The following is a 21,491-nucleotide window of genomic DNA, read 5'->3' as shown; positions in this document are numbered from 1 at the left end:
TCCTCTTTGGCTTGCCTTTCTTTAAAAATAATAGTTCTATTGTGCTCTTAATTCATTTCTTTCTTTAAACATCCATCTAACAACAGTCCTCAAGGTCTGTGAGTATGTTCCCACCCCTCCACCCCCGGCTTTTGTTTGCTTAATCCTGGAAAAAGAAAGCTCCTTTCCTTCTTTTGAAGCTGTATACTGTGCTTGCAGAAGGGCCGGGTCAGTCACAGGAGATAGAAGTTAGACTCATAACCTTGGATGTTCTCTACCCTTTTGCCAGAAATAGCAAACCAGATTCTCACCTTGGACAAAAACATGGACACAATCAGAGCTGCTCAGAAGACCAGCGTTTGGTCCTTCTTGCGGAGGGAAAATCGGCTCCCAGTGTGGGATCCTCAGCCTAGGTCTCCATAGGGTTTCAGGATGTATGGTGTCAGACGAATGAAGAAAGTTGAATTTTCTCTTTAGAAGCACACTGTTTACATTAATATGTAAAAATATTTCCTACATACTTATAATATAGCTTAGTTTCTTTATGATTCAGTTTTGAGCTCACTTACACATTTGGCAAAGCTGGAAATAATTTGACTTTGGAAAGACAGCCCAGTCTCTGAACATGTGGATGTACGTGTGTTAGAACATGTGTCAAGACGTTCTTGTCTATGTGAATTTGTTTGTGAAGGAACAGTTTAGCGATATTTAATGAGACTTGCTGCCTTCTCAGCCTTCACCATTTGCACGCTTTCAGGTATGTCTAGACACTTAATTTTCAGACTGACTCACTGAGAGTGCAGGGAATGAGACACCGTGGTCTATCTAGTTGAAATCGGTCATTTTAATAATGAAGCGGACTCCCTTTACAACGATCTCTGGCAGGAACGGAGCAGAGGAACTGGTTACTGGGGAGGGATGCAGGGAGCCCTTTCATGTCCTCATTCCCACGTTGTACCATTACCATCGCTCATCTCCCGACTCCTTTTCATCTTGCAAACTGAAACTCTGCAACCGCTTAACCAGGATCTCCTTATTCCCTCCAGCTCCTGTCAATCACCTTTCTACTTTCGGTTGCTATGAATGTTACCTTTCTAGGATGTTCCATTAGCAAAGCTATATGATAGTTTTGTGCTTGCTTAAATTGCGATAGAAAGTACCTTGTGGGACACTTCAAAATATTTCTTTAGATTTTTATTATTATTATTAGTCATACGTGTTCGTGTGTGAGTTTATGCGTACCACATATGGAGAACCTTACAGAGACTAGAGGCATTATTTTCTCCAGAACTGAAGTTCCACCCAGTTGTGAGCTACCCTCTGGGTGCTGGGAAACAAACTTGGGTTCCCTGCAAGAAGAGCAAGTATTCTTAAATGCTGGGGCATGTCCCCAGCACTAAAAATTTTTCTTTGATAAACCTTTACAGAGGATGTTTTCCTCGCCTTTCCCCTCTTGAAAGGAATTTAGCATTGCCTGATAGCTAAATGATGCTTCAAAGAACAAAGCTGTGACATAGGTTTTGGTTTTTATTTATACATAGAGTATGGTATACTTGATGATTTCAGGGAATTTATTTCCAGTGAAGGTAGATAAGGTGCTTTTTGTGAAGGAAAAATGATTAGTGGGAAAGCATCAATTTCGGGGTACCCTTATGCTTTCCAGACTGTAAATGTTTTAATTTAACTCAGAAACGTAGAGCTATTTGGCATCATTAATCAGTGCATTGGAATCATCACTCTGAACGATTCTGCTTCATTTAGTTTGCATCAGAATGTTTTCCACACAATAATAGAGAATAAAAGTACATCATTAATTACAGCTGAGAGACTCGCACCTGTGGGTATATGTGCGTTTCCATTGTAAAACAATGAGGAGGATTTAACATAACGATCCTTACAAAAGAGATGATGTAATTAAATCAGTATTAAGCTCACCATGATTTACAGTCATATCTTATTCAGTTTTGAGCAATGCTTCATCAAGTTTGCTGAAACTGTGACCCAGCCGACATCTTCTGTCTCCGGATGGAAAGATGTTGCAGCAGTGTGGTTGTGTCTTTGGGTTGATGGTTGCTAGGAAAACAGTAAGCCATTTGTGAAAGGCCAGATCCCGTTTTTCACTGTGCTCGCAGTTCAACTCTAAACAGGTCAGGCTTTAATGTAAGACCTGACAGTTTGAAACAGTTAGATGAAAATACAAGGAATCATGCCAAGATTTCCCAGAATAGGGTCTTAGTAGCCCAGAACATAGTAGCAAAGATTGAAAAACAGGATTGCATCAGATTTAAAGAAACTAAACTCTCACAACAAAAGAGAGCCAAGAGACAGTCTAGACAATAGGAGGACTCTATCCAATAGAGGGTTAGTATGCTGTATACATAGAGAGCTCAAAAAGTAAACACTAGGGGCCTAGAGAGATGGCTCAACATCAACATCACTGCTCTTACAGAGATCTTGGGCTCAGATCCCAGTACCCAAATGTGGGCTCACAACTCTCTGTAACTTCAGTTCCAGGGAACCAATGATGCTTTCTGGCCTCTCCTAGTGCCGCACAAACCTATTTACATAAAAGCAAAGCAGTCATACACATTAAAAATAGACACCAAATGAACAAACAGTCCAGTGAATTAATGACCACATTAACATTAGACACTTATCAAATGCACAAACACAAATGGTCAATAAATACATGAAAACAATAAATACATTAACTATTAGGAAATGCAAATAAATGGTACATTGAGAGATACTGTCTCTTGTCAGTGAAAATGGTTACCAAGAAAAAAAAAATAAACTGCAAATGTTGGCAAGGATGTGGGGAAAGGGGATGCGTAGTTTTGATAGGCGTATAAATTAATATAGCCACTGTGGATATCAGTATGGATGTTCATGAAACAATTAACTACTATATGATTCATCTGTCTATCACTTCTGAGTATACACCCCAAGGAATCAGTTAGCATATTTAAAGGGAAAACTCCAAACCTATGTATATTGGATCATTATTCGAAATAGCCAAGGTATGGACTCAACCTAGGTGCCTGTTAATAGAGGAATAGAAAACACATGGCAAGCATACTCCAAGTTGTTATGTAATACAGAATAAAATATTGCGGACAAATTAATGGAATGAGAGCTCACTACATTCCCTGAGAAAAAGCTGGCCTCAGAGAGATGCGTGCTTGTCTTCTCTTGTATGTGCAATTTGGTGGGCAAAGATCTGAACATAAAGGGGATATATTGGGGGTACGGAAAGGGAACAGGTGGGGAAAGTAGACGTGTAACATGAAGGCCGGCTTGTTGCGTTTTCTGTCCCGCCCGGTACCCCACAACCGGCAAGCCCCAAAGAAAATCACTCAGAGGACTCCATAAGATTATAAACTGATTGGCCCATTAGCTCAGGCTTCTTATTAGCTCTTGTAGCTTATATTACCCCATTATTCTTATCTATGCTGGCCACACGGCTCGGTACCTTTCTCAGCAGGGCAGGTCACATCTTGCTTCTTTGGAGTCTGGGCAGGAGTGGGAGGAATGGGCTTCCTCCTTCCCAGCATTCTCCTGTTCTACTTCCTGTCTGGTTAACCCACCTATGCTTCCTGCCTGGCCAATCAGTGTTTTATTAAAATACATGATTTACAGAATACAGATAATTCTCCCGCACCATGGAAGGGTCCCACCAATGTGTTAAAGTAGGGTGGATATAATCACAGGATATTATGTTTATATGTGGGACACTTTGTGCAAGGATGTGCTAATAAAAACACAAGAAAACTCCAATAATTTCAGGTATTTCCTCATAAGAAACACTCACTACATTTCTTTTCAGGGCATCAGACCTCCTGGGCTTCTTCTTTTCCTCCTCCTTTACCCTGGGTGGTTGAGGCTTCCATCTCAAATGACACAAAACGAACAAAATTTATTATTATGCTGAATTAGGCATGATGGCTCATGTAATCCCAGTGCTTGGGAGCAGGAGGAAGAGACATTTAAGGCTACCCTCAGCTCAATGAAGAGTTCAAGACCATGCTGAGCTACATTGCCTCAAAAATAAGGAAAACAGTCCTCCCAAATCCCACAGTGTTGATTGTAAGGTTACGAAATAATTTGTTGTTTCTTTAGGCTAAAGGGCAGGGGAAAGAGATGAGGCAGCCAGGCTTTATGTCCTAGTTTAATAATTGGCGAAAGACAAACAGGCACTTTGTGTAAGAGAAAATACACAGGAAATGTTAAGCAGTTTAGTACTGTAAGCAAAAGTGGGTGACTAATTGAGTTTTTGAGATTCTTAGAGAAATTAATCTCCGGAAATTCATTCCTTTTGTTGTTATTTTTTTAAAAAAAATCACCAGACAATAATCATGTGATTTCTTGCACATTGCTTTGATTTATTTTCATCCTGAACTTGTGATGTCCATCTTGATAGCTATTTTGAGTAACTTACCAAGGCATGCTCACCTCACAGAAGAGGTGGTGGAAACTGGTATCAGAACTTCTATCTCTTGGGTCCCCCATCGGTATCTGGTGCTTCACATTCCAGGATGACTTGACTTACCAAGGCCTCTGCTTACCTACTGTGGCATCATTAGTGACAGCATTTTAGTGCTCATTCGCATGCTTTCCAAATGTTTGTATGTAGATTGGTCGTGTTTAAAAGTGACAGAAGCCAAAATTCTCTCGGTATGGGATGTACTCTTGACATTAGAAAAATTAAATGTGAGGAATTTGAAACTGATTCATATAACTGTTTTGTGGAACGCATCTAGCCCATGTTTGACTGTGTCTCCACCAAAACTCTGGTGTTGAAGTAGTGTTGATGGCGTTGGGAAGCAGAGCCTTGAAGGGATGGTTAGGTTTTGGGGACTGCCTCTCATGAGGTAGAATTAAGGACCCCCACAGAGGCCTCTCTCCGTGCTCTGCTCGCTTGGCCCTCTATTGCCTCACCCCACTGAAGATACAGCATGTCTCTCTTCTGAGGATACAGCCACGGGGGGCCATCTTGCAAGCAGAGAACATAGTCTACTGAATCTGCCAGTGCTTTGGCATGAACTTGCAGTGTCTTTCAGGAAGCTATTACCTTTCTGTTTGTTATAAATTACTCAGAATCAGGTAGTTTGTTATAGCAGCGTAGACTGGGAACACGACGGCAAAAACACTCGCTGTTCTCATTGGTTTTTGTCAACTGGAGATAAACTAGAGTCATCAAAGAAGAGGAGACCTCAGTTGAAGAATTACTTCTCTCAGATGGGTCAATAAGCATGTCTGTGGGACGTTCTGTGGATTAAGACGTGATGGGGGGGCTGGTGTAGTGTGGGCAGGTGGCCCTGGGCTGTAAGCAAGCCGAATCAGTCATGGAAAAAGAGGCAGTGAACAGTAACCCCCACAGTCTCTCCTTCAGTTCTTGCTTTTAGGTTCCTGCCTTGAGTTTCTCTCTTGACTCATTGAAGATGAATTATAACCTACACCCAAGTGAATCCCTTCCTCCCCAAGTGGCTTTTAATCAATGTTTTAGCACAACAGAGAAGCAAAGTAGAACACTTGTGTTTTAAATATAGTTGAATAACAGATCTGTAAAACTTTATACTATACAGTGAATAGATTAAGAGATCATTCACTTAGTCCAAACCCATAATCTTGTCAGTTTTCATATAGTCCCAGAATTGGGCAACAGCATAATTAATTTTAAAGCATTCAAAAACTTTCCTTTAAAATGTTTATGTGGTGTTCAGGTGCATCTGGCCTGTTTTCGGTCTGGGGCTACAAAGAGAAGAGTTTCAAAGTATGGGCAATTATAACAAAATCTTTCAATTAGTGTCATAACTGGGTTTGCCAGCCTTTCATCACAGTGCGATTATTTCTCAGACCTTTCGAGACAGTTTCTGCCGCTGGGCTGGACAGGTTTCCTGTCAGGAGCGCCTGTGTGGACACGCGCCTCTTTTGGTGCTGTTGGATCTCTTCTTCTGCTTGGGGTTCAGTCGGGAAGGAGACGTGGGTACTGTCTGAGTTTTACACAGTGTGGTGAGAAGATAAGTGTGCAAGCGACCCTAAAATACAGGTTAAATTTCTGCCTTGTATTATCAGATCCGCAATAGATAATGAGCAGAAAATGATTATGTAAAGTTTGCTTTGCAGCCAGCAAGAGAGCTGAGTTTGTAACCGCTGGAGTGGAGGAGGGCATAGCTCAGTAGAGTGAGTGCCTAGCATTCCTGGAACCCGGGTTCAGTCCTCAGCACTACCTACAGGAAAGGTGGATGGTGGTTAATGCTTGTAATCCTGCCATTCCAGAGCTGGAGGAGGGTATATCAGAAATTCAAGGCCATTGTTACATCTGTACTAAGTCTGAGGGTGGTTTGGGTTCCAAAATAAAAAAAAATAAAATAAAATAAAAACAAACAAAAAAAAAACAAAACCAAACACACAAAAACCTGACTCAAAAAGATTTTTAAAAATGCTATAAAAACTTGAAGCTTCTTTTTCCTAAGCTGGTTTATCCCCTTTGTGACTAGATCTGTCAAAAAAGGTGATTGATTAAATCAAAAGCCAGCTTAAGAAATGGGAAATGAGTCCAGATCAAATCACTGGCCACCACCACTTTAAGTCTCTTGCTGCCCAATTAATCTTTCTGTCCTTGGTACGTAAGCTAAGTGTTTATCCCATAGGGCCCCATCCTTCTTGTCTCCCCATGTCATTTATTACGTGCTTGTTGGTTTTTATCTCAACACTGTTTTATATCCTACTAATATCAATGTAGTTTGGAATCCTTCTCACATTTGAGTTGGCAAAAGATGCCCCAGTACATATTTGTTGAATTGAATGCCGTTGCAGCTGAGTCCTCTTGTTGCAGCCTCCTGTTGGGCTGTACTGAGATCCCTTGTAGAAATGATGCTTTTTGGTATCCAGCAGCATCCAAGAATCCTGTGTCGGTTCCTCACTTGTTTGTCTCTTTCCTCCTACATTTTCAAGGTGGTGCCACACTTCACCAGGCTTTAGCCCTCAGGGCAAGTTGGTTAGAAGTAGTAACTTTGGTCATAACTCAAAGGCCCACTTGAAACCATCAGCTCCAAACTTTTGAATACTGGTAGGGTCAAGTTGGATGATAAAGGGACAACCCCGAAAGGAATCCAGTGGACTGTGAGTCAGTGAAGGTAGTCTGGAAGCTTCTGGCGTTTTTGTTCGGTATGGAAACATTTGGTGGAGGCTGGACCGAAGATCAGGAGGAGTTCAGCTCTCACTGGTGGCAGCTGCTTCTGCGCATCTCAGTGGTTGCTTCCATCTTTTAGAGATACCGTGGGAAATTGTACCATTCTATGGCACAGCATCCATGCGAGCATCCACTTTAAAGAAGGAGAAAATAGCAAAGGATGGGGATTCTTCTTCATGGCTACCTTAGCTTTTCTAGGTTTTCAGCACACAGGAAGCATCTTCTGCATAGGAGTGACAGGTCATCCTGCTGGGTATGTACGTTGCTGTGGTGACCTTTTTTGGAATTAAAGGAGGGGGAGATAGAAAGATTGCAAGATTTTTTTTCAACTAGGTGTTACTGTTCTCTGAGTCCTAACTGGCGTGGTCAGCAGGAGTGGATATATGTATGTAGAACAGAACTAACTGGGGTTGCCACCCCAGGATTGTGGGACAGTATTTCCAGCAGGTGTGTGTGTAGCAATGGGACTTCTCCAGCTGTATTTCTACCTTAGATTTGCGTTGGTTTGGGGACCTTGGAGTTGGTTATTTTGTTTCGCAGAGACCTCATTCTTGGGCATGTGTGCATGTGTCTTTTAAGATTGTGTTTGTTTGGGAAGTTTTTAGTTGGCCCAAGAGGGTATCCCTGTGGCTTCTATTAGAACACTACTTCCTAAGTCCCCTCTCCCCAACTCAGTGGCCTGGCCAGCTGAAATCAAGACTGCTCAGAGCCTAGTGGCTGTTATCAGAGCATTTCCTTAAGCAGGAGGTAGCAGGATTTGGAACTTCCCATGTCTCAAATAAATCAGAGACTTACGGAAGTGCAAAGGTCAGCATTGCTGCCCTAGAGGCCAACCCCTCTCCCAATCATTGGCAACTGACTCTGAAATATTTTTTTTAAATATTCTTAACCCTTTGAAAATTTTATACAGTATATTTTTATCATAACTACCCCTGCCACCCAGCTCTTCCCAGAATCACCCTACATCCCTACCCACATAACTTCCTGTTCTCCTTTTTTGTTTCTTTAACCCCATCCAGTTCAGCTTGTGTAGCCCATGTACTCTAGGGTGTGAGACCTGCATTAGGGTGTGGTCTACCAGACCGGGGGTCACACTCTTGAAGAAAACAGAGGCGGGAATCTGTGCACTTCTCCCCGCCTCCATGCTGGAATCTTTGTCTGGCTGAAGCTCGTGCACACCTTGTCCACGCTGACACAGCTGCTGGGAGTTCACAGGTGTAGCGGTTCTCCCTTTGTGTCCTGAAAACACTGGTCCGTTGTAGTATTCTACTCCCTCAGGACATAATCTTTTCACCCCCCCTTTCCACAATAGTTTCTGAGCTTTATGAAGAGGGGTGTGATATTGACACCCCATTTAAGCTGGGTGCTCCCCAGTCTCTATGCTCTGAATGTTGACCAGCTACGGGTCTTCGCTAATTGCTAACTGCTTCAAAAAGAAGTTTCTCTGATGAGGGTTGAGATATGCATTAATTTAAGGGTTCAGCACTAAGTCGTTAGGAATCATGTTAATGCTATGTCCATTCAGCAGAGTAGTAGCACTGGCTCTGCTCTAGGGACCATGACCTGTCTAGCCATAGGCACTTGGCCCTGGTGATTGCTAGGTATGGCTTCCATCTCATGGAACGGGCCTTAAATCCAATGAAAAAGCAGTTACTCCCATGACATTAGTGCCTTTATTGCAATTGTGGGTGTATCTTGTTAGGACCGTTGTTATTGGAGCTCACTGCATCTGTAACCGGATAAGAATAATGATTCCTTTTCACCTCTGGGACATAAGTAGCACCTTCCAGCTGTGAGAGCTGGCCAGTGGGGATGAGGCTTCTAGCTCTTTTCCTATTGTTTCCATCCTGTAAACACACACACACACACACACACACACACACACACACACACACACACACACAAAACAAACAAACAAAAATAAAAAACTCCAAAGGGAAATAACGAATTATATTATATGACCACAACACCTGGTTATAGATAACCTTGAACAATGTTAAGATGAGGCAATATGAAATCAGTTAATTTAAGAATATTAAGCTTCAAAAATTGTGAGGGATATTGTAGTGATTGTGTTACTTCCCTTTCTCTCTTTATATGTTATTTCTGATGAATGTCAATTTCTTGTATTAATAATCTTTGATATAATTTTTTATAAATTTTATAAAGATGTTACAAATGTTAAAGATTTAGAGACTTGCAGAAATCCATGTGTGCCTCTTTCATGATCCTCATATTTTCATTAATTTTTCTTTTTAATTTCATTTAATTAGCATGTATTATCTATGTACAAGCACGCTACAAGATTTCAGCCAGATGCAGCAACAGCTTCTGTGAACATTTCCCTAACTGATGTGTTTACCCTATTCCTTTACGATTGTAACCAATGAAGGCTGTTGGTACCCCTCCTCCCCGCCCTCAAACAAGGTATGATGGCCAGGCACTCATCTGAACAAATTGCTGAGAATGAGGGGCTGACGAACGCTCGGCCTTCAACTGGACATAGGCGTTAGCCATCTCCACCTCTCCAAGGCCCAGGGAACATCCCAGAAGAGAGGACAGTAGGAGTTTCAGAGCTAGAGGCTGGGGAAGAGCATCACAAAAGGCTGCCATCCAGCCCTGGCACCGCTGTTGCAGCCACGAACACACAGGCGTGGGTACCTGCATGAGATTGAGCCCTCTGACTTTCTATGGTGGATGAACGGGTGTTTACTGAGCTAAGGACTGTTGGTGGTGCTGGAGGCGGCATCATCCTCACTAACGGTGTAACCATGGGGGTACAAAGTGGGAGAAGAAGGGGCTTGGGGGAAAAGAAGGATGAAAATGAAGGTTAATGAGGGGGTTTGCGTATGATCACAATGCATTCTATATATGTATGAAACTTTCAGAAGTAGAGAAAAAGACGTGTGCTCATTAGTAAAGGGGGTTATAATCTGGGATAAAGGGGAGTGGCAGAGCTCTCCTGTCGTTGGTTTTGTTTCCAGGCAAACACATTTCCATTTAGGCATCTTCTGTGGAGAAAGGTTGATGGGGTCCAGGAGGATTCATCATGAAGCCCAAAGCCTAGCCCTGCCCTCTGTCTTCTGTGCTAAGTTCCTATTTAAGATTATCCGACTCTTCCCAGAGGAATGAAAATTTAAGAGATGCTTTATGACATGATGCTTTATTCATTCCTCCCAGTATGTAGAGAATTGCTCAGTCTTTCCCCATCAGCATCAATTTGAAAATAATAACAATCACCCTACAGGGCTGCATCATGGACAACCACAGAGTCTTGTCTCTTGGACCGCTGCGATGGGGCCTGGATCTCAGTTTCTTTTAACTATTTGTTGTCCGAGCCATTTTAACTCATCATTCATTCACTTGTTAAAACTTAATGAACACTAACAAAGTTTAGCCTTACAGATTACAGCCTGAGGCTGTTGCTGACAACATTCCCCACTAGCCATGTAAAACAATGATTAATTCCCTTTTTAAAATTTATATTTTGCTCAGGTATAGTAACATGCTCCCCGGGTAACGGGCAGGTTGCAATTAGGAGTCCACAATTGTTTGACATGGTTTAGACTCACAAACCTTGTGTCATTTTTATATAGGGGTGTCCAGCTTGCGAGAATAAGTAACTATAATCATTATCACAGTATGATATGATAGCTAACATTATCATCAGCATCATAGTTCCATAAAGGTTATGGTGTATGCTTTATTTTCTGATGCCTTTATTTCATTAGTGTGTATATGTGCATGGTAAGAATATATTAAATTGATAGCTTGCATGAGTTGCTTCTTGCGACTATTGAACTCCTATTGTTTTGTTATTGTTTATTTGTGTTTACTGATTTTTGTGTGTGTGTGTGTGTGTGTGTGTGTGTGTGTGTGTGGAGTATGTGCATATGGTAAATATACGTGTGTAATTTGGGCACATATGTGGCGTACATGTGGGGGCCTGAGGACGATGTCAGGAAAATGTCTATCATTTTCTGCCTTATCCTTTTGAGATAAGGTGTCTCAGTGAAACGGGAGCTGGACCCACAGCCATCAGGTCCCAGCCAACCTCCTTGTTTCCCACAGCCCTGGAGTTTATAGCAGATGTGGCCATAGGTAGCTTTTAATGTGGATGCTGGGATCCGCGCGCACACTTGCAAAGAAAAATGCTCTTACCCACTGAGTCATCGCTTCAGCCTCTCCTTGGGTTTATTAATAACTTGGCCACCTGTGATTCTATAAACGAAAGGTAGTGTCCTTTACTCATTGATGAAGGAAATGTTACAGACTTGCTATAAATCCTGGGGCGGTGGGCTGCCTGATCATCCCACACCCCTGCAGGAACAAGGCTCCCCAACAGGAAGGAGTAGTACCACACCTTGAGCATCTCTCCGGGAACCAGGAACTTCCTCAGTTACTCCTTCAGCTAGTCTTTCTTCCTTCCCTTTGTCAGGCACTGTCTCCCTCCTTCCTTCTCGCCCTGAGGAGGGCCAGTTCTTCGGGTCTCAGACTGTTAATTATAGCATTATAATCTACCGCCTGGGCTTCTTCCAGATGAAAATGTCTGAATCTCTGTCAGCTTCCTGTCTGCTAGTTGTGAGACAGAATTTTGCCCTGTAGGCCAGGCAGGTTCTTGTTATATTCTTGAAAGAGCCCTCATTTACTGTTTCTTCCTCTAGGAAAGATCCCCTACTCTCTCTTTTCCCCTCAGTTGAAGAAGAGCTCTTCAGAGAGTTTCTCTCTGCTTCCTGGCCCTCCTCTCGCCCTCCAACCCCAGCAGCTGAATGCTGCACACCTGTTGGGTAGCTCACACTTGGTGCACAGGTTCCCAAACTGCTGCCTGTTGGGTTTTTGTGATGTTACACACTTGACCTTGCTTTTCATTTGACTAATTTACTACTTAAGTCTTCAGTTTCCTTCTCTTGGTCGTGTACACTTTTCCTCACTGCTGCTTCCTCTCTCCTTCCATCTGTCCTGCCCACATTCCCTCTTCTTCTCCCATCCACTGTCCTATAAGACCTTTGTGACTCACCTTTTTTTTTTTTTTTAAATTTAAGATCGGAGCACCAGTGTGGCCAGGTCCTCTTGTGACAGGTGTTTTTCTTGGCTGCAGATGGCGAAAGTCTCCTTGTCTCCTCATATGGCAGAAAGAAAATAAAGAATTCCTGGGGGTCTGTCAATCTCCACCTTTCCATGTGTCTCTCATTCACACTGTGTCTCTCTCATATTTGGGATTGATGGAGGACCTCGCCTGTTCTCTACGACTGACCTACAGCCCTCCCGTCAGGATCCCCTTCATAAAGGGTGTGACTGTAGCACAGTCACATTGCAATACCTCATCTGCCATCCCTTTGAAGGTGAAGACCCCTTAGAAATTTGGCGAACACTCATTCATCTAGTGCATATGAGCAGAAAGATCAAAACCATGACTATCAATGCCTTAGGCATACTGTAGAAAATTAGGAAAGGGGCCACTACAGATAGACATCAGGTGACTTAAATTACCATGGCAATGTCTGTTTGACTCTTTCCATAGAAGCTCTCTTCTGAGATCTCTTGCTTCTTTTCCGTCTATCACACACCGATGTTGTGTGCTGAGGAAGTGAGTTCTCCTTTCTTGCCTCTAGAACTGGTGTTCCCACTCTTCCCTGCACTCCCTGTCCTTTGCTTTGCTTCCATGAGCAGGCTCATTTTTGCCTTCAGGCTCCAATTCCATTTTAAATTGTCACCTTCGTTTTCCTTGGGGCTTGGATGTAGATAGCCGACTGTTAGTTACATATTTCCCTATGGATATAATGTATAACATTTCAAATTCATGGTCCCGACTGTGTTCTTTATCTCCTAGTATATAAAATCCTCAAACTTGGTGATTGTGTTTGTCATTTTTATCCCATAGCTTTTACCTCTTCTCTACCACTAAATCCTGTTGATTTTGCATTTCTTAATGTTGTTCTTATTTTCTACTTTTTTCAAAATCGCATAGGCTCTCTCTAGGTTTCCTCTACAATCTCGCTACTTTCATGGCACCCCACCAAATCCAGAGCAAGGCATGTTCTTCTCCGTGGTTGGCATTGCCTCTTAGTTACAGTCCCAACTGACTGTACTTGGAAGTGAATAGATTAACTTGCTATTCTTTCTATCTATAGTCCTGGGCGTAATGTGTTGGGCAGAGTGGATGGCTCACCCCTGGGCAGGTGGTTCTGAGTTGTGTAAGAAACCAAATTAAGCAAGCCAGTAAGCAGAATTCCTCTGTGGTCTATGCTTCAGTTTCTCTCTCTATGCTCCTGCCTTAAGCTTCTTCCCTTGTTTTCTGAAATGATGGACTATACTCCATGAGATGAGATGAACCCTTTCCTTGCCAAGTTGCTTTTCGTCAATGTTTGTCATAGTAACACAAAAACAAATTGGATCAAGTGCTTATCATTTCTCACTAAAATCAATCTCCTCTGGATTGTACCTTGGTTTTAATATCTTAAAAATGAAGTGACGATGAAGCTATTTGTAATTGCTCCACACCCTGTTCAAAACAGGAGAAATACTATTGTAGGAGGCTCATCTTAGAGCATTTTCTCAGCTGTAACCTTTTTTTTTTCATAGATGCTCTGCTACTTTCCATATTCCTATCTCTCAGGTTTTAGTAGTCCTTCAGTTAAATCCTATCATTACAACATGGTATTACCTAATAAACAGGTTGAAGACAAAAACTACTTTAATTATGCCAGGCATCCACTGATGGGAGCAGAGGTTTTTAGTCTGCCCCAAAGAGCCACCTCCTTGGAAGCATTCCAAGCGCATTGGCCAGTATGATTTATGAAGGGACTAGAGATCACTGGTTCATCTAGACCATTGACTAAGTGGATGTTGCCTCTAGCATATTTGTTAGACGGATACTAAAAGATGCTGTCTTAGTTAGAGATTTTATTGCTGTAAAGATCAAGAAAACCATATTTCTACTTTAAATACATACTCTCTTATTTTGCAAAAAAAAATACTTTATTTTTTTGGCCTTTATCTAATGAAGCAACATTTTTTTCTAATTAACTTTAGAGCACTTTGCATGGTTGCTCAAATTACTTCTTGGCAAGCCTGATTATTAGTTTGTAGTTGGCCCATTAAACTTAGAAGTTTTCCTTGTGTTTCTTGACAGAAGGGCTCTCTTTCCATTTTGTTAATGTTGTTGAGGAGACAGAATCTGATGTAGCCTGGTCTAGTTGCTATGGAGCCAAAAATGGTCTTGAACTCATGCCTCTCCTGTTTATACCTGTCAAGTATGCCACCACCTTAGAGTCACACTGCAGTTTGTGGTCACCTGCTTGCTGACCTTACCTGCTCTGTCCCCTAAACATCTACCCAGAGCCCACTCTTCTTGATCCTCATCTTAGGCAATGGATATGCTCTTTAAAATGGACTTCAAAGTACCTGTGGTTTATTTGCCTAGAGCCTTTAACTTTGAGAAATAATGCCTCATTTTCAAGAGACCTTTACTGCAGTCTTCCAAGGCCAGAGAGATAAGTACCTTCCAAGACAAAAGGCCTCTTATCCAGTGAGTAACTGTCAGTTAGCTTTATCTAAGAAACACAAGATGTGCATATTCACCCTAGTATATATCACTATACTTTGTGTTTATATATCCTCATTAAGACATGGAGAACATTACCCAGAGGATCTTAAAATGATGCCTCATGATTTGGCTACAGAAAAGATCTTTCCATATAATGCATATATGAGTCGGTAATGCTCATACTTAATAATAAAATGGAATTATTTATGGTTAAGTAGAAGTAGACTAATCTCGTAGTACATGTAGCTTAAAGAAGAAAACATAAGTCCACAGTACTGACTATATGGTTTGTTAGATTCCAGAAATTTACACTGTACAGTCGGCAACTGCAGCCATTGGGTGTTGCATCTCCTTTGTTTTTTTTTTTAAATTTACGTCTTAGTCTTCTCTGCGGGACAAGGTCTTACCATACACAGTAATCTGTTAATGTTCCTCCCTGTTCCTGTAGGACTTCTAGCTCCATTCTAGGTCTCCCTCAACGTATCTATGTCTATGATACCTGAACCCTCAGAGAGTCTTACCACTGATGTTTGTAGAGCCCTGTACCAATCCCAGTTTCGTGTGTCAAAAGAAGTCATTCAGAGCTGCTCGATTCTCAGCTCTGGTGTAGAGGGAAACAGTTCTTCAGATCATGCTCTGGAACCAGCATCCCAAACGCTGTTGCTCATTCACATCTTGTACCATATGGGTGCAGAAACTGGGATTTTATCCTAGGATGAGGATACAGATCTAACCATGGTTTCTGTTTCTATCCCTTACCTGCCCCACAGTGTGAAAAGAATACAATACAAACACCACCTTATCCTCAGCATGAACTAAGAACTAGAAGTCTTCGTGTACTTGGATCCCTATCAAGAGTCCACACTTCTCATTGGTTTCATACTCCTCATGTCTGTGGGAAGTCATAGATGTAAATAAGTCCAGGTAAATTTCCTGAAATATGCTATAGTGATCTTATGGTTTTATGCGTGATTTGGTTACATTCTTATTTATTACTTTACAAACATGTTTTAAGCTTCTTTATATGTGTACAATAGAAATATGTCAGTAGAAATATACATATAAATGAGAAACACATATATTTATGGATGGACAAATCAGATACAGAACAATAAAGAACATATATGTGAGTTGTGGATGTATTTAACAGTAGGGTATGCATACAGTTGTATGCCTGTGATTCTACCGCTAATAGAATATTGGGTGTGTATGTTATGTGGGAGTGGGTTAGGAAATTGCATGTATATGGAGCAGACACTAATGTGATATTGGAAGTGTCTGAGACAAGTTTTATGTAGGTCTGTATAAGTGTGTTAGAGTAGAAATCAGATATAGAATAACATATATGTATGTGTGCATCTGAATTGGAATAGCAGGGCAAAAGCAGGGTAAATAAATCTTAATGTTAATTGGAGATGTAATTTTTTACCTATGTGGCTCTGTAATTTGTTAGACACTCAACTATTGTAGATTTTATTAGTAAAAGGTGAAATTTTTAAGTCTACTGGGGGTCTTTTATGGCTCTAAAATTTGATGCTTATATAAGTTACCATCATTGATTGCTCAGTTTGTTCTCTCGCGGTGTGAATAAATTTATTTTTAATATTATTTTATAGTTGACCTTCAATGCTCACATTTACCCCAACTCTTTGTTTGCTTCTGAAGCTAGGTATGATAACTCTTAAATTCACAAGCTTTCTTCTAAAACTATAACCAAGCTCTTCCCAGTATTTTCATCAGTGTGCTGGCTCCTGTTCTCTTTGCTATGACCAAATGCCTTCCAAGAAGCAATGTATGGAAAGAAGGGCATTTGGGTTTATATTTTTAAAAGGAACATAGTCCATCATAGTAGGGAAACATGAAGGCAGGGGCGTATGATGCTTGGTCACATGGGATCCAAGTTAGGAGCAGTGAGAAATGACTACCGGTGCTCAGTTTGCCTTTTTCTTCCATTTTGAAAACCCAGCCATTGAATGGAGTCACCCACTTTCAGGGAAGGGCCTTCCTTTCTCAGTCTGGGAACTCATAGACATACCCAGAGTACTTTTCTCCGGGGTGATTCTAAATCTAGTCTAACTGACAATGAAAACGAAGCATCCCGATAGACTAGGACAGCAGGGACAAGATCTCAAGGGCTGAGGAAACGGCTGTGAGTAAAGTCTCTACCACGCTAGCATGGTCCATGCAGTTAGGTTTTCCAGCACCAGCAGGAAATGACAGGTGTGGTGGACTCTGCCTGTATCCCTAAGATGGCAGGGAGCAGGACAGCAGGCACAGAGAGAGCTCCAGAGCGTGAAGGACACCACTATAGCCAGTTGGCAAGTTCCAGTCTCAGCGAGAGAGAGCCTTTTCCAAGTAGTAAGATGGAGAGGGATAGAGGAAAAGACTGACCTCTGGCTTTGACACATACTGTGATGGCAGCCGTCACAGGGCTAAAGCTATGCAGTTGTACAGTGCTTAGCTAAAGGAAGGACTCAGTGAAATTCATTGTTTGTCTTTGTTTGTGTGCCTTGTGTGTTACACACTTGTATGTGCAAGTGTGGGAATACCAGAGGTGGAGCTTGGGTATAAATACTTAGAAGCCATCTGTCATAGTTAGGGTTTTTTGTCGCTGTGAAGAGACACCAAGACTGTAACAGTTCTTATAAAGAAAATATTTAATTGGTGTGACTCACTTGTATTTCAAAGCTCCAGTCCTTTATCATCGTGTCAGGGAGCATGGCGGCATGCAGGCAGACGTGGTACTGGCTACATCTTGGCTTACAGGCCACAGGAAGTCAATTGATGGCCACACTGAGGGAAGCTTGAGCAAAAGAGGTCTCAAAGCCTGCCGCCCCCACATTGACACAATTCTTCCAACAAAGCCACAACTCCTAACAAATAATGCCCCTCCCTATGGGGGCCATTCTCTTTCAAACCATCACAGCATCCCAGTTGTTTCTTGAGACAGGGTCGCTCACTGGCCTGTGCCTCTGAGTAGTCTGTGCCGACTGGTTGGTAAGCCTTTCTCCACCTTCCAGGGTTGGGAATCATGCCCGGCATTTTTACGTGAGTTCTGGCCATTGAGTTCAGGTACTCAGGCTTGGGCAACTTGTACTTCACAAACCAAACCATCTCTTTTCAGGTCCTAGGTGAAGTTCTGAAAGGCCATTCTTGGTATCCACTTTATCCCTGTGGACGGTACATCTACTGTTCTCACTGCGCATGAGTTATTCAGTATATGCGTGCGTAATGAATACATCGTAGTGGGACGTTTTAAAATACCCTGTCATCTAGATGTTTTCATAGTCACGGCAAAATTCTGTGATGTCTTGATTGGCATAGGCAGGGCAAGATGGCTTCTCATCATGGTGGCTATAAGAGGCCGTCACTGCTTAGATGCTCAGGATCCCAGGATAGCTGAGAAGAATGGCGGTGTGCTGTGAAGACAATAATGGTGACTCTCTTCCACTCTTAGGGATGGTGATTGTCCCCTTTCAGAGCGGCCGTCCTTAGCCAGTGAACCACATTATTTCATTAGCTCCATCTCCCTAGAGTCATATGGAAGTCTTCTCTCCGCATATAAATCTCGTGTCCATAGGGCACTGATGCAGTTAATTTAAATGCTCTCTTCAACTCAAAATGCAGTGCGGACATAGCACTGAATTATTATTCTGGAACATAATAAGACTTGCTTTTTCATACAATATTCTCTTACTAATATGTGTTATAAAAGGAAGCAGAAAACTCTAATAGTCTAAATGCTAAGATAAGATTCGGTTATTTGATTGTGAAGTGTGCTGTTTTTATTACATGAATGCTGTATGCCAATTTCCCTTTCAGTTTTACAGTTTACCTGACCTGGGATAGTGAAAAGGGATCTTCTAAAACCCTCTGCCATCTTACTCTGATCAGCTCTTGGTACTTTGTGTTGACATCTTCACTTGTAGTACCAGAGAAAGCATGAGAAATGAGACATTAAAAATTGCGACCGATTATCAACCATCGCTAGTATTTTTGATGTAGGTACCTGGCCCTCTAATAAACGAAATGTTGATGTGTTATGTCAGGTTAACTTCCGCGGTAGTTTCGGTGTCCTTGAAGTTTCACCTCAGAAATTATAATACATTCTTGATGCTCAGTGTTGGCTTCCAGTGACCTCCTTTTAGCTTGAGCCTTTTAAAGGTATTTAAAGAGATTTGCATGGCATTTGTGCTGAACTGAACCTCAGAAAGGAAGTGTCTTACAGAGTCAAAATGAAACCAAGTATTCATATTAGGGGGTAATATGGAAAGAGACAAACAGCCAAAAAGAAATCCTCCCCTCAGGAGCAGGCAGCATTTGCCTTCTGCCAACTGGCCCGTTTGTGAGAACCAGTGAAGTCACCAAGCCCGAGCTATTTTAATCCTGACACAGCGGGCAGAGAGGCAGCTGGGGGTGCTGCACAGGGAAGCAGGGAGAAATGTTGAGAGGCAGAAAATGTCCCTGCTGACTGACACCATCCCTGTTTCACACCTAGTGACCTTTGGCCCCTCTAATGGCCCTACCACCATGGTAGGGATGGTGGTGTGGGCTGACTCTACACCCAATCCTTACAGGAGACCTCCAGCTTCTTCCCCGAAGAGTGACCAGCCCTGTCGACACGACAGGATGCATGGGTTACAAACTTGGTGATGGGGAGAAGCTGAAGACAAGATGCTGTTGTTATTATTATCATCGGAGACAGGATCTCAAATATCCTAGGTTGCCCTGAACTTGCTATGTAGCTGAGGATGCCCTTTAATATATAAGTCTCCTATTTCTGCCTCCCTCACCAAGTGCAAGAAATACAACCATGTACCATCATGCTTGGTCTGGTGATCAAACCCAGATTTTTGTCCAGGCTACTCAAGTACATTGTCAGTGAACCACACCCCTAGACATACACTATTGTGAGGTTTTCCTTTGCTTTGTCTTATTGTTTCTTAACTATACAAGGTCAGGATTGTGTAGCTTGCTGACCCAACTCTACAGGAGATCATGAGAAAATAAAGAAAAATTATGCATGCACACATACATAAATACATATGTATTATATACACACTATATATATAATTTGTCTGTATATTTAAACAAAATTGAATACTTTGATGAACAGTGAATCACTCTACAAGAACCCAAAAGTAGCAAGAAATATTGGAAAATTGTATTTTTAAATCCTTATTAAAAAATCGCTTGTAGAAACATGTTTTGTAACCTGAAATGCATTTGAATTTTCTATAAGCTATGCCTGTGGACTTCGTCATCAACAGTCTTCAAGAAAAACGCATAACTAACTATTTGCCAGATTGCAGATTTCTCTGCTGGATGCTGTCTTAACCACTGGTGTCATGATCTAAAACTGCAGGCACAGCTTCAGCCCTTTAGAGACGTGGAAAAAAAGTCCAGAAACATCAACCAAACAGAGATAAATTTAGAGATAATGAGATCGACTTCTGAGTGTAAGAAATTAACTCCTTTTCAGCTCCACTGCGGGAAATATTTCTGTTCCCGAAGCAGGGTGTGCTCTTGGACGAGAATCTTCTTACGGTACAGAATGAGACATGCAGTCCTTAGGTGGCAGAACACCGCGGGTTCAGGGCAGTGAGAGCCGCCAGGATCAGCCCTGATTCTGAAATGACAAGGCAGGGATAGGAAACTGTCTTGTGTGTTACAAACAGGACAAGACAGCCACAGACTCAGACAACTGGGCAAGATTCTGAAGGTACTGTATAGCATCCTGTATAGCAACTTCTAGTGCCAGACAAAGTAAAACAAAACCCCCAAATGAAGCCTAGCTGTTTCCTATGAGTGTTTGTACAGTCTTTTGTTGGTGGATTAAAATCTACAGTTAGGAAGACATAGCCTTTCTATCTCTTATCCAGTGATGCTTAGTAACCATCAAGCTGTCAGATGAAGTCACGGTATCAATGGGCTCACGGTATCGTAGCTACGGTACCGTACCAATGCACAGTACAGGACAGTACATGCTCAGTAATGACTTCCTTTGAACTGGCCTGGTAGTTACAGCCCCAATGTACAGGACGGTGCATTTACGGGAATGTAATTTTATGTATAACTTCCTTCGAACTAGCCCACAAAAATTTATTCAGAGGTCACCAATTTGTTCTGGCCAGAAAGAGATTAGAAGAGTTTGGGGATTTGCTTCACTTGTGGAGGAATGTTATATCATTTGATTAGAGTCAAGGAAGAATTTGTGGATTTTAAAACTACAGATGAAGAAACTGAGGTCCCGGGGAATCTTTTCATCTTTTTGTCCCCAGAGTCCATGCACCATGAGAATTGGATTCAGCAGATTCTAGTTGAGACTGTTCAGTAACTGGCTCGTGACTGTGTGGAGAGGAATTTGGAACAGTTGAAGGCACTTAACTTTCAGTTTTCCTAGACAGGATTTCTTCCTTTTCTGGTGTTTCTAAGGTTCTTGTACATACTAGGTTTTGCTGGGGTAGTTAAAACCTGGGATTTGGAACCGTGTATCTATCACAGAAACCCCACTCCACTCTTGCTGTGTGACTGAGACAAGTTGCTCATCACACCAAGCCCTCAGTCCTCTTACCTGTAGCGTGATTGAATGACAGTGCTTACCTAACAGCATCCTTGAGAAGTTTGAAAGAAGTTGGTCCAAAATGCCTGGTGTGGTCCAGCTCTCCAGGCCCAAGAAGTGTGTTGCTCTGTTGGTAGTGTTGAGGCCCTGCTTCAACAATAGGCATTTTCTTTGGTTCCTGAAAGTGTGGGAACACTGGGAACACTACA

General features: G+C 42.0%; 1 protein-coding gene across 3 annotated transcripts in view; it reads left to right on the top strand.

Moving 5' to 3' along the window:
* Positions 1-21,491, top strand: part of Klf12 (KLF transcription factor 12) — a 411,445-nt gene that overhangs the window by 50,940 nt on the left and 339,014 nt on the right. For 2 of the 3 annotated variants that reach the window (XM_048422239.3, XM_087912267.1), the window contains exon 2: positions 15,491-15,644. The exons of the other annotated variant lie outside the window; for it this stretch is intronic. The gene's annotated coding sequence lies outside the window, so the exon portion shown is untranslated. The remainder of the gene's footprint in view (positions 1-15,490; positions 15,645-21,491) is intronic. 3 annotated transcript variants of the gene reach the window in all.

Source organism: Myodes glareolus, chromosome 12 (genome assembly GCF_982192425.1).
Source record: "Myodes glareolus chromosome 12, mMyoGla1.1, whole genome shotgun sequence".
In the NCBI taxonomy this organism is placed as follows: domain Eukaryota; kingdom Metazoa; phylum Chordata; class Mammalia; order Rodentia; family Cricetidae; genus Myodes; species Myodes glareolus.
Note: the sequence above shows the minus strand (reverse complement) of the source record. Positions and strands in the feature narration are given on the sequence as shown.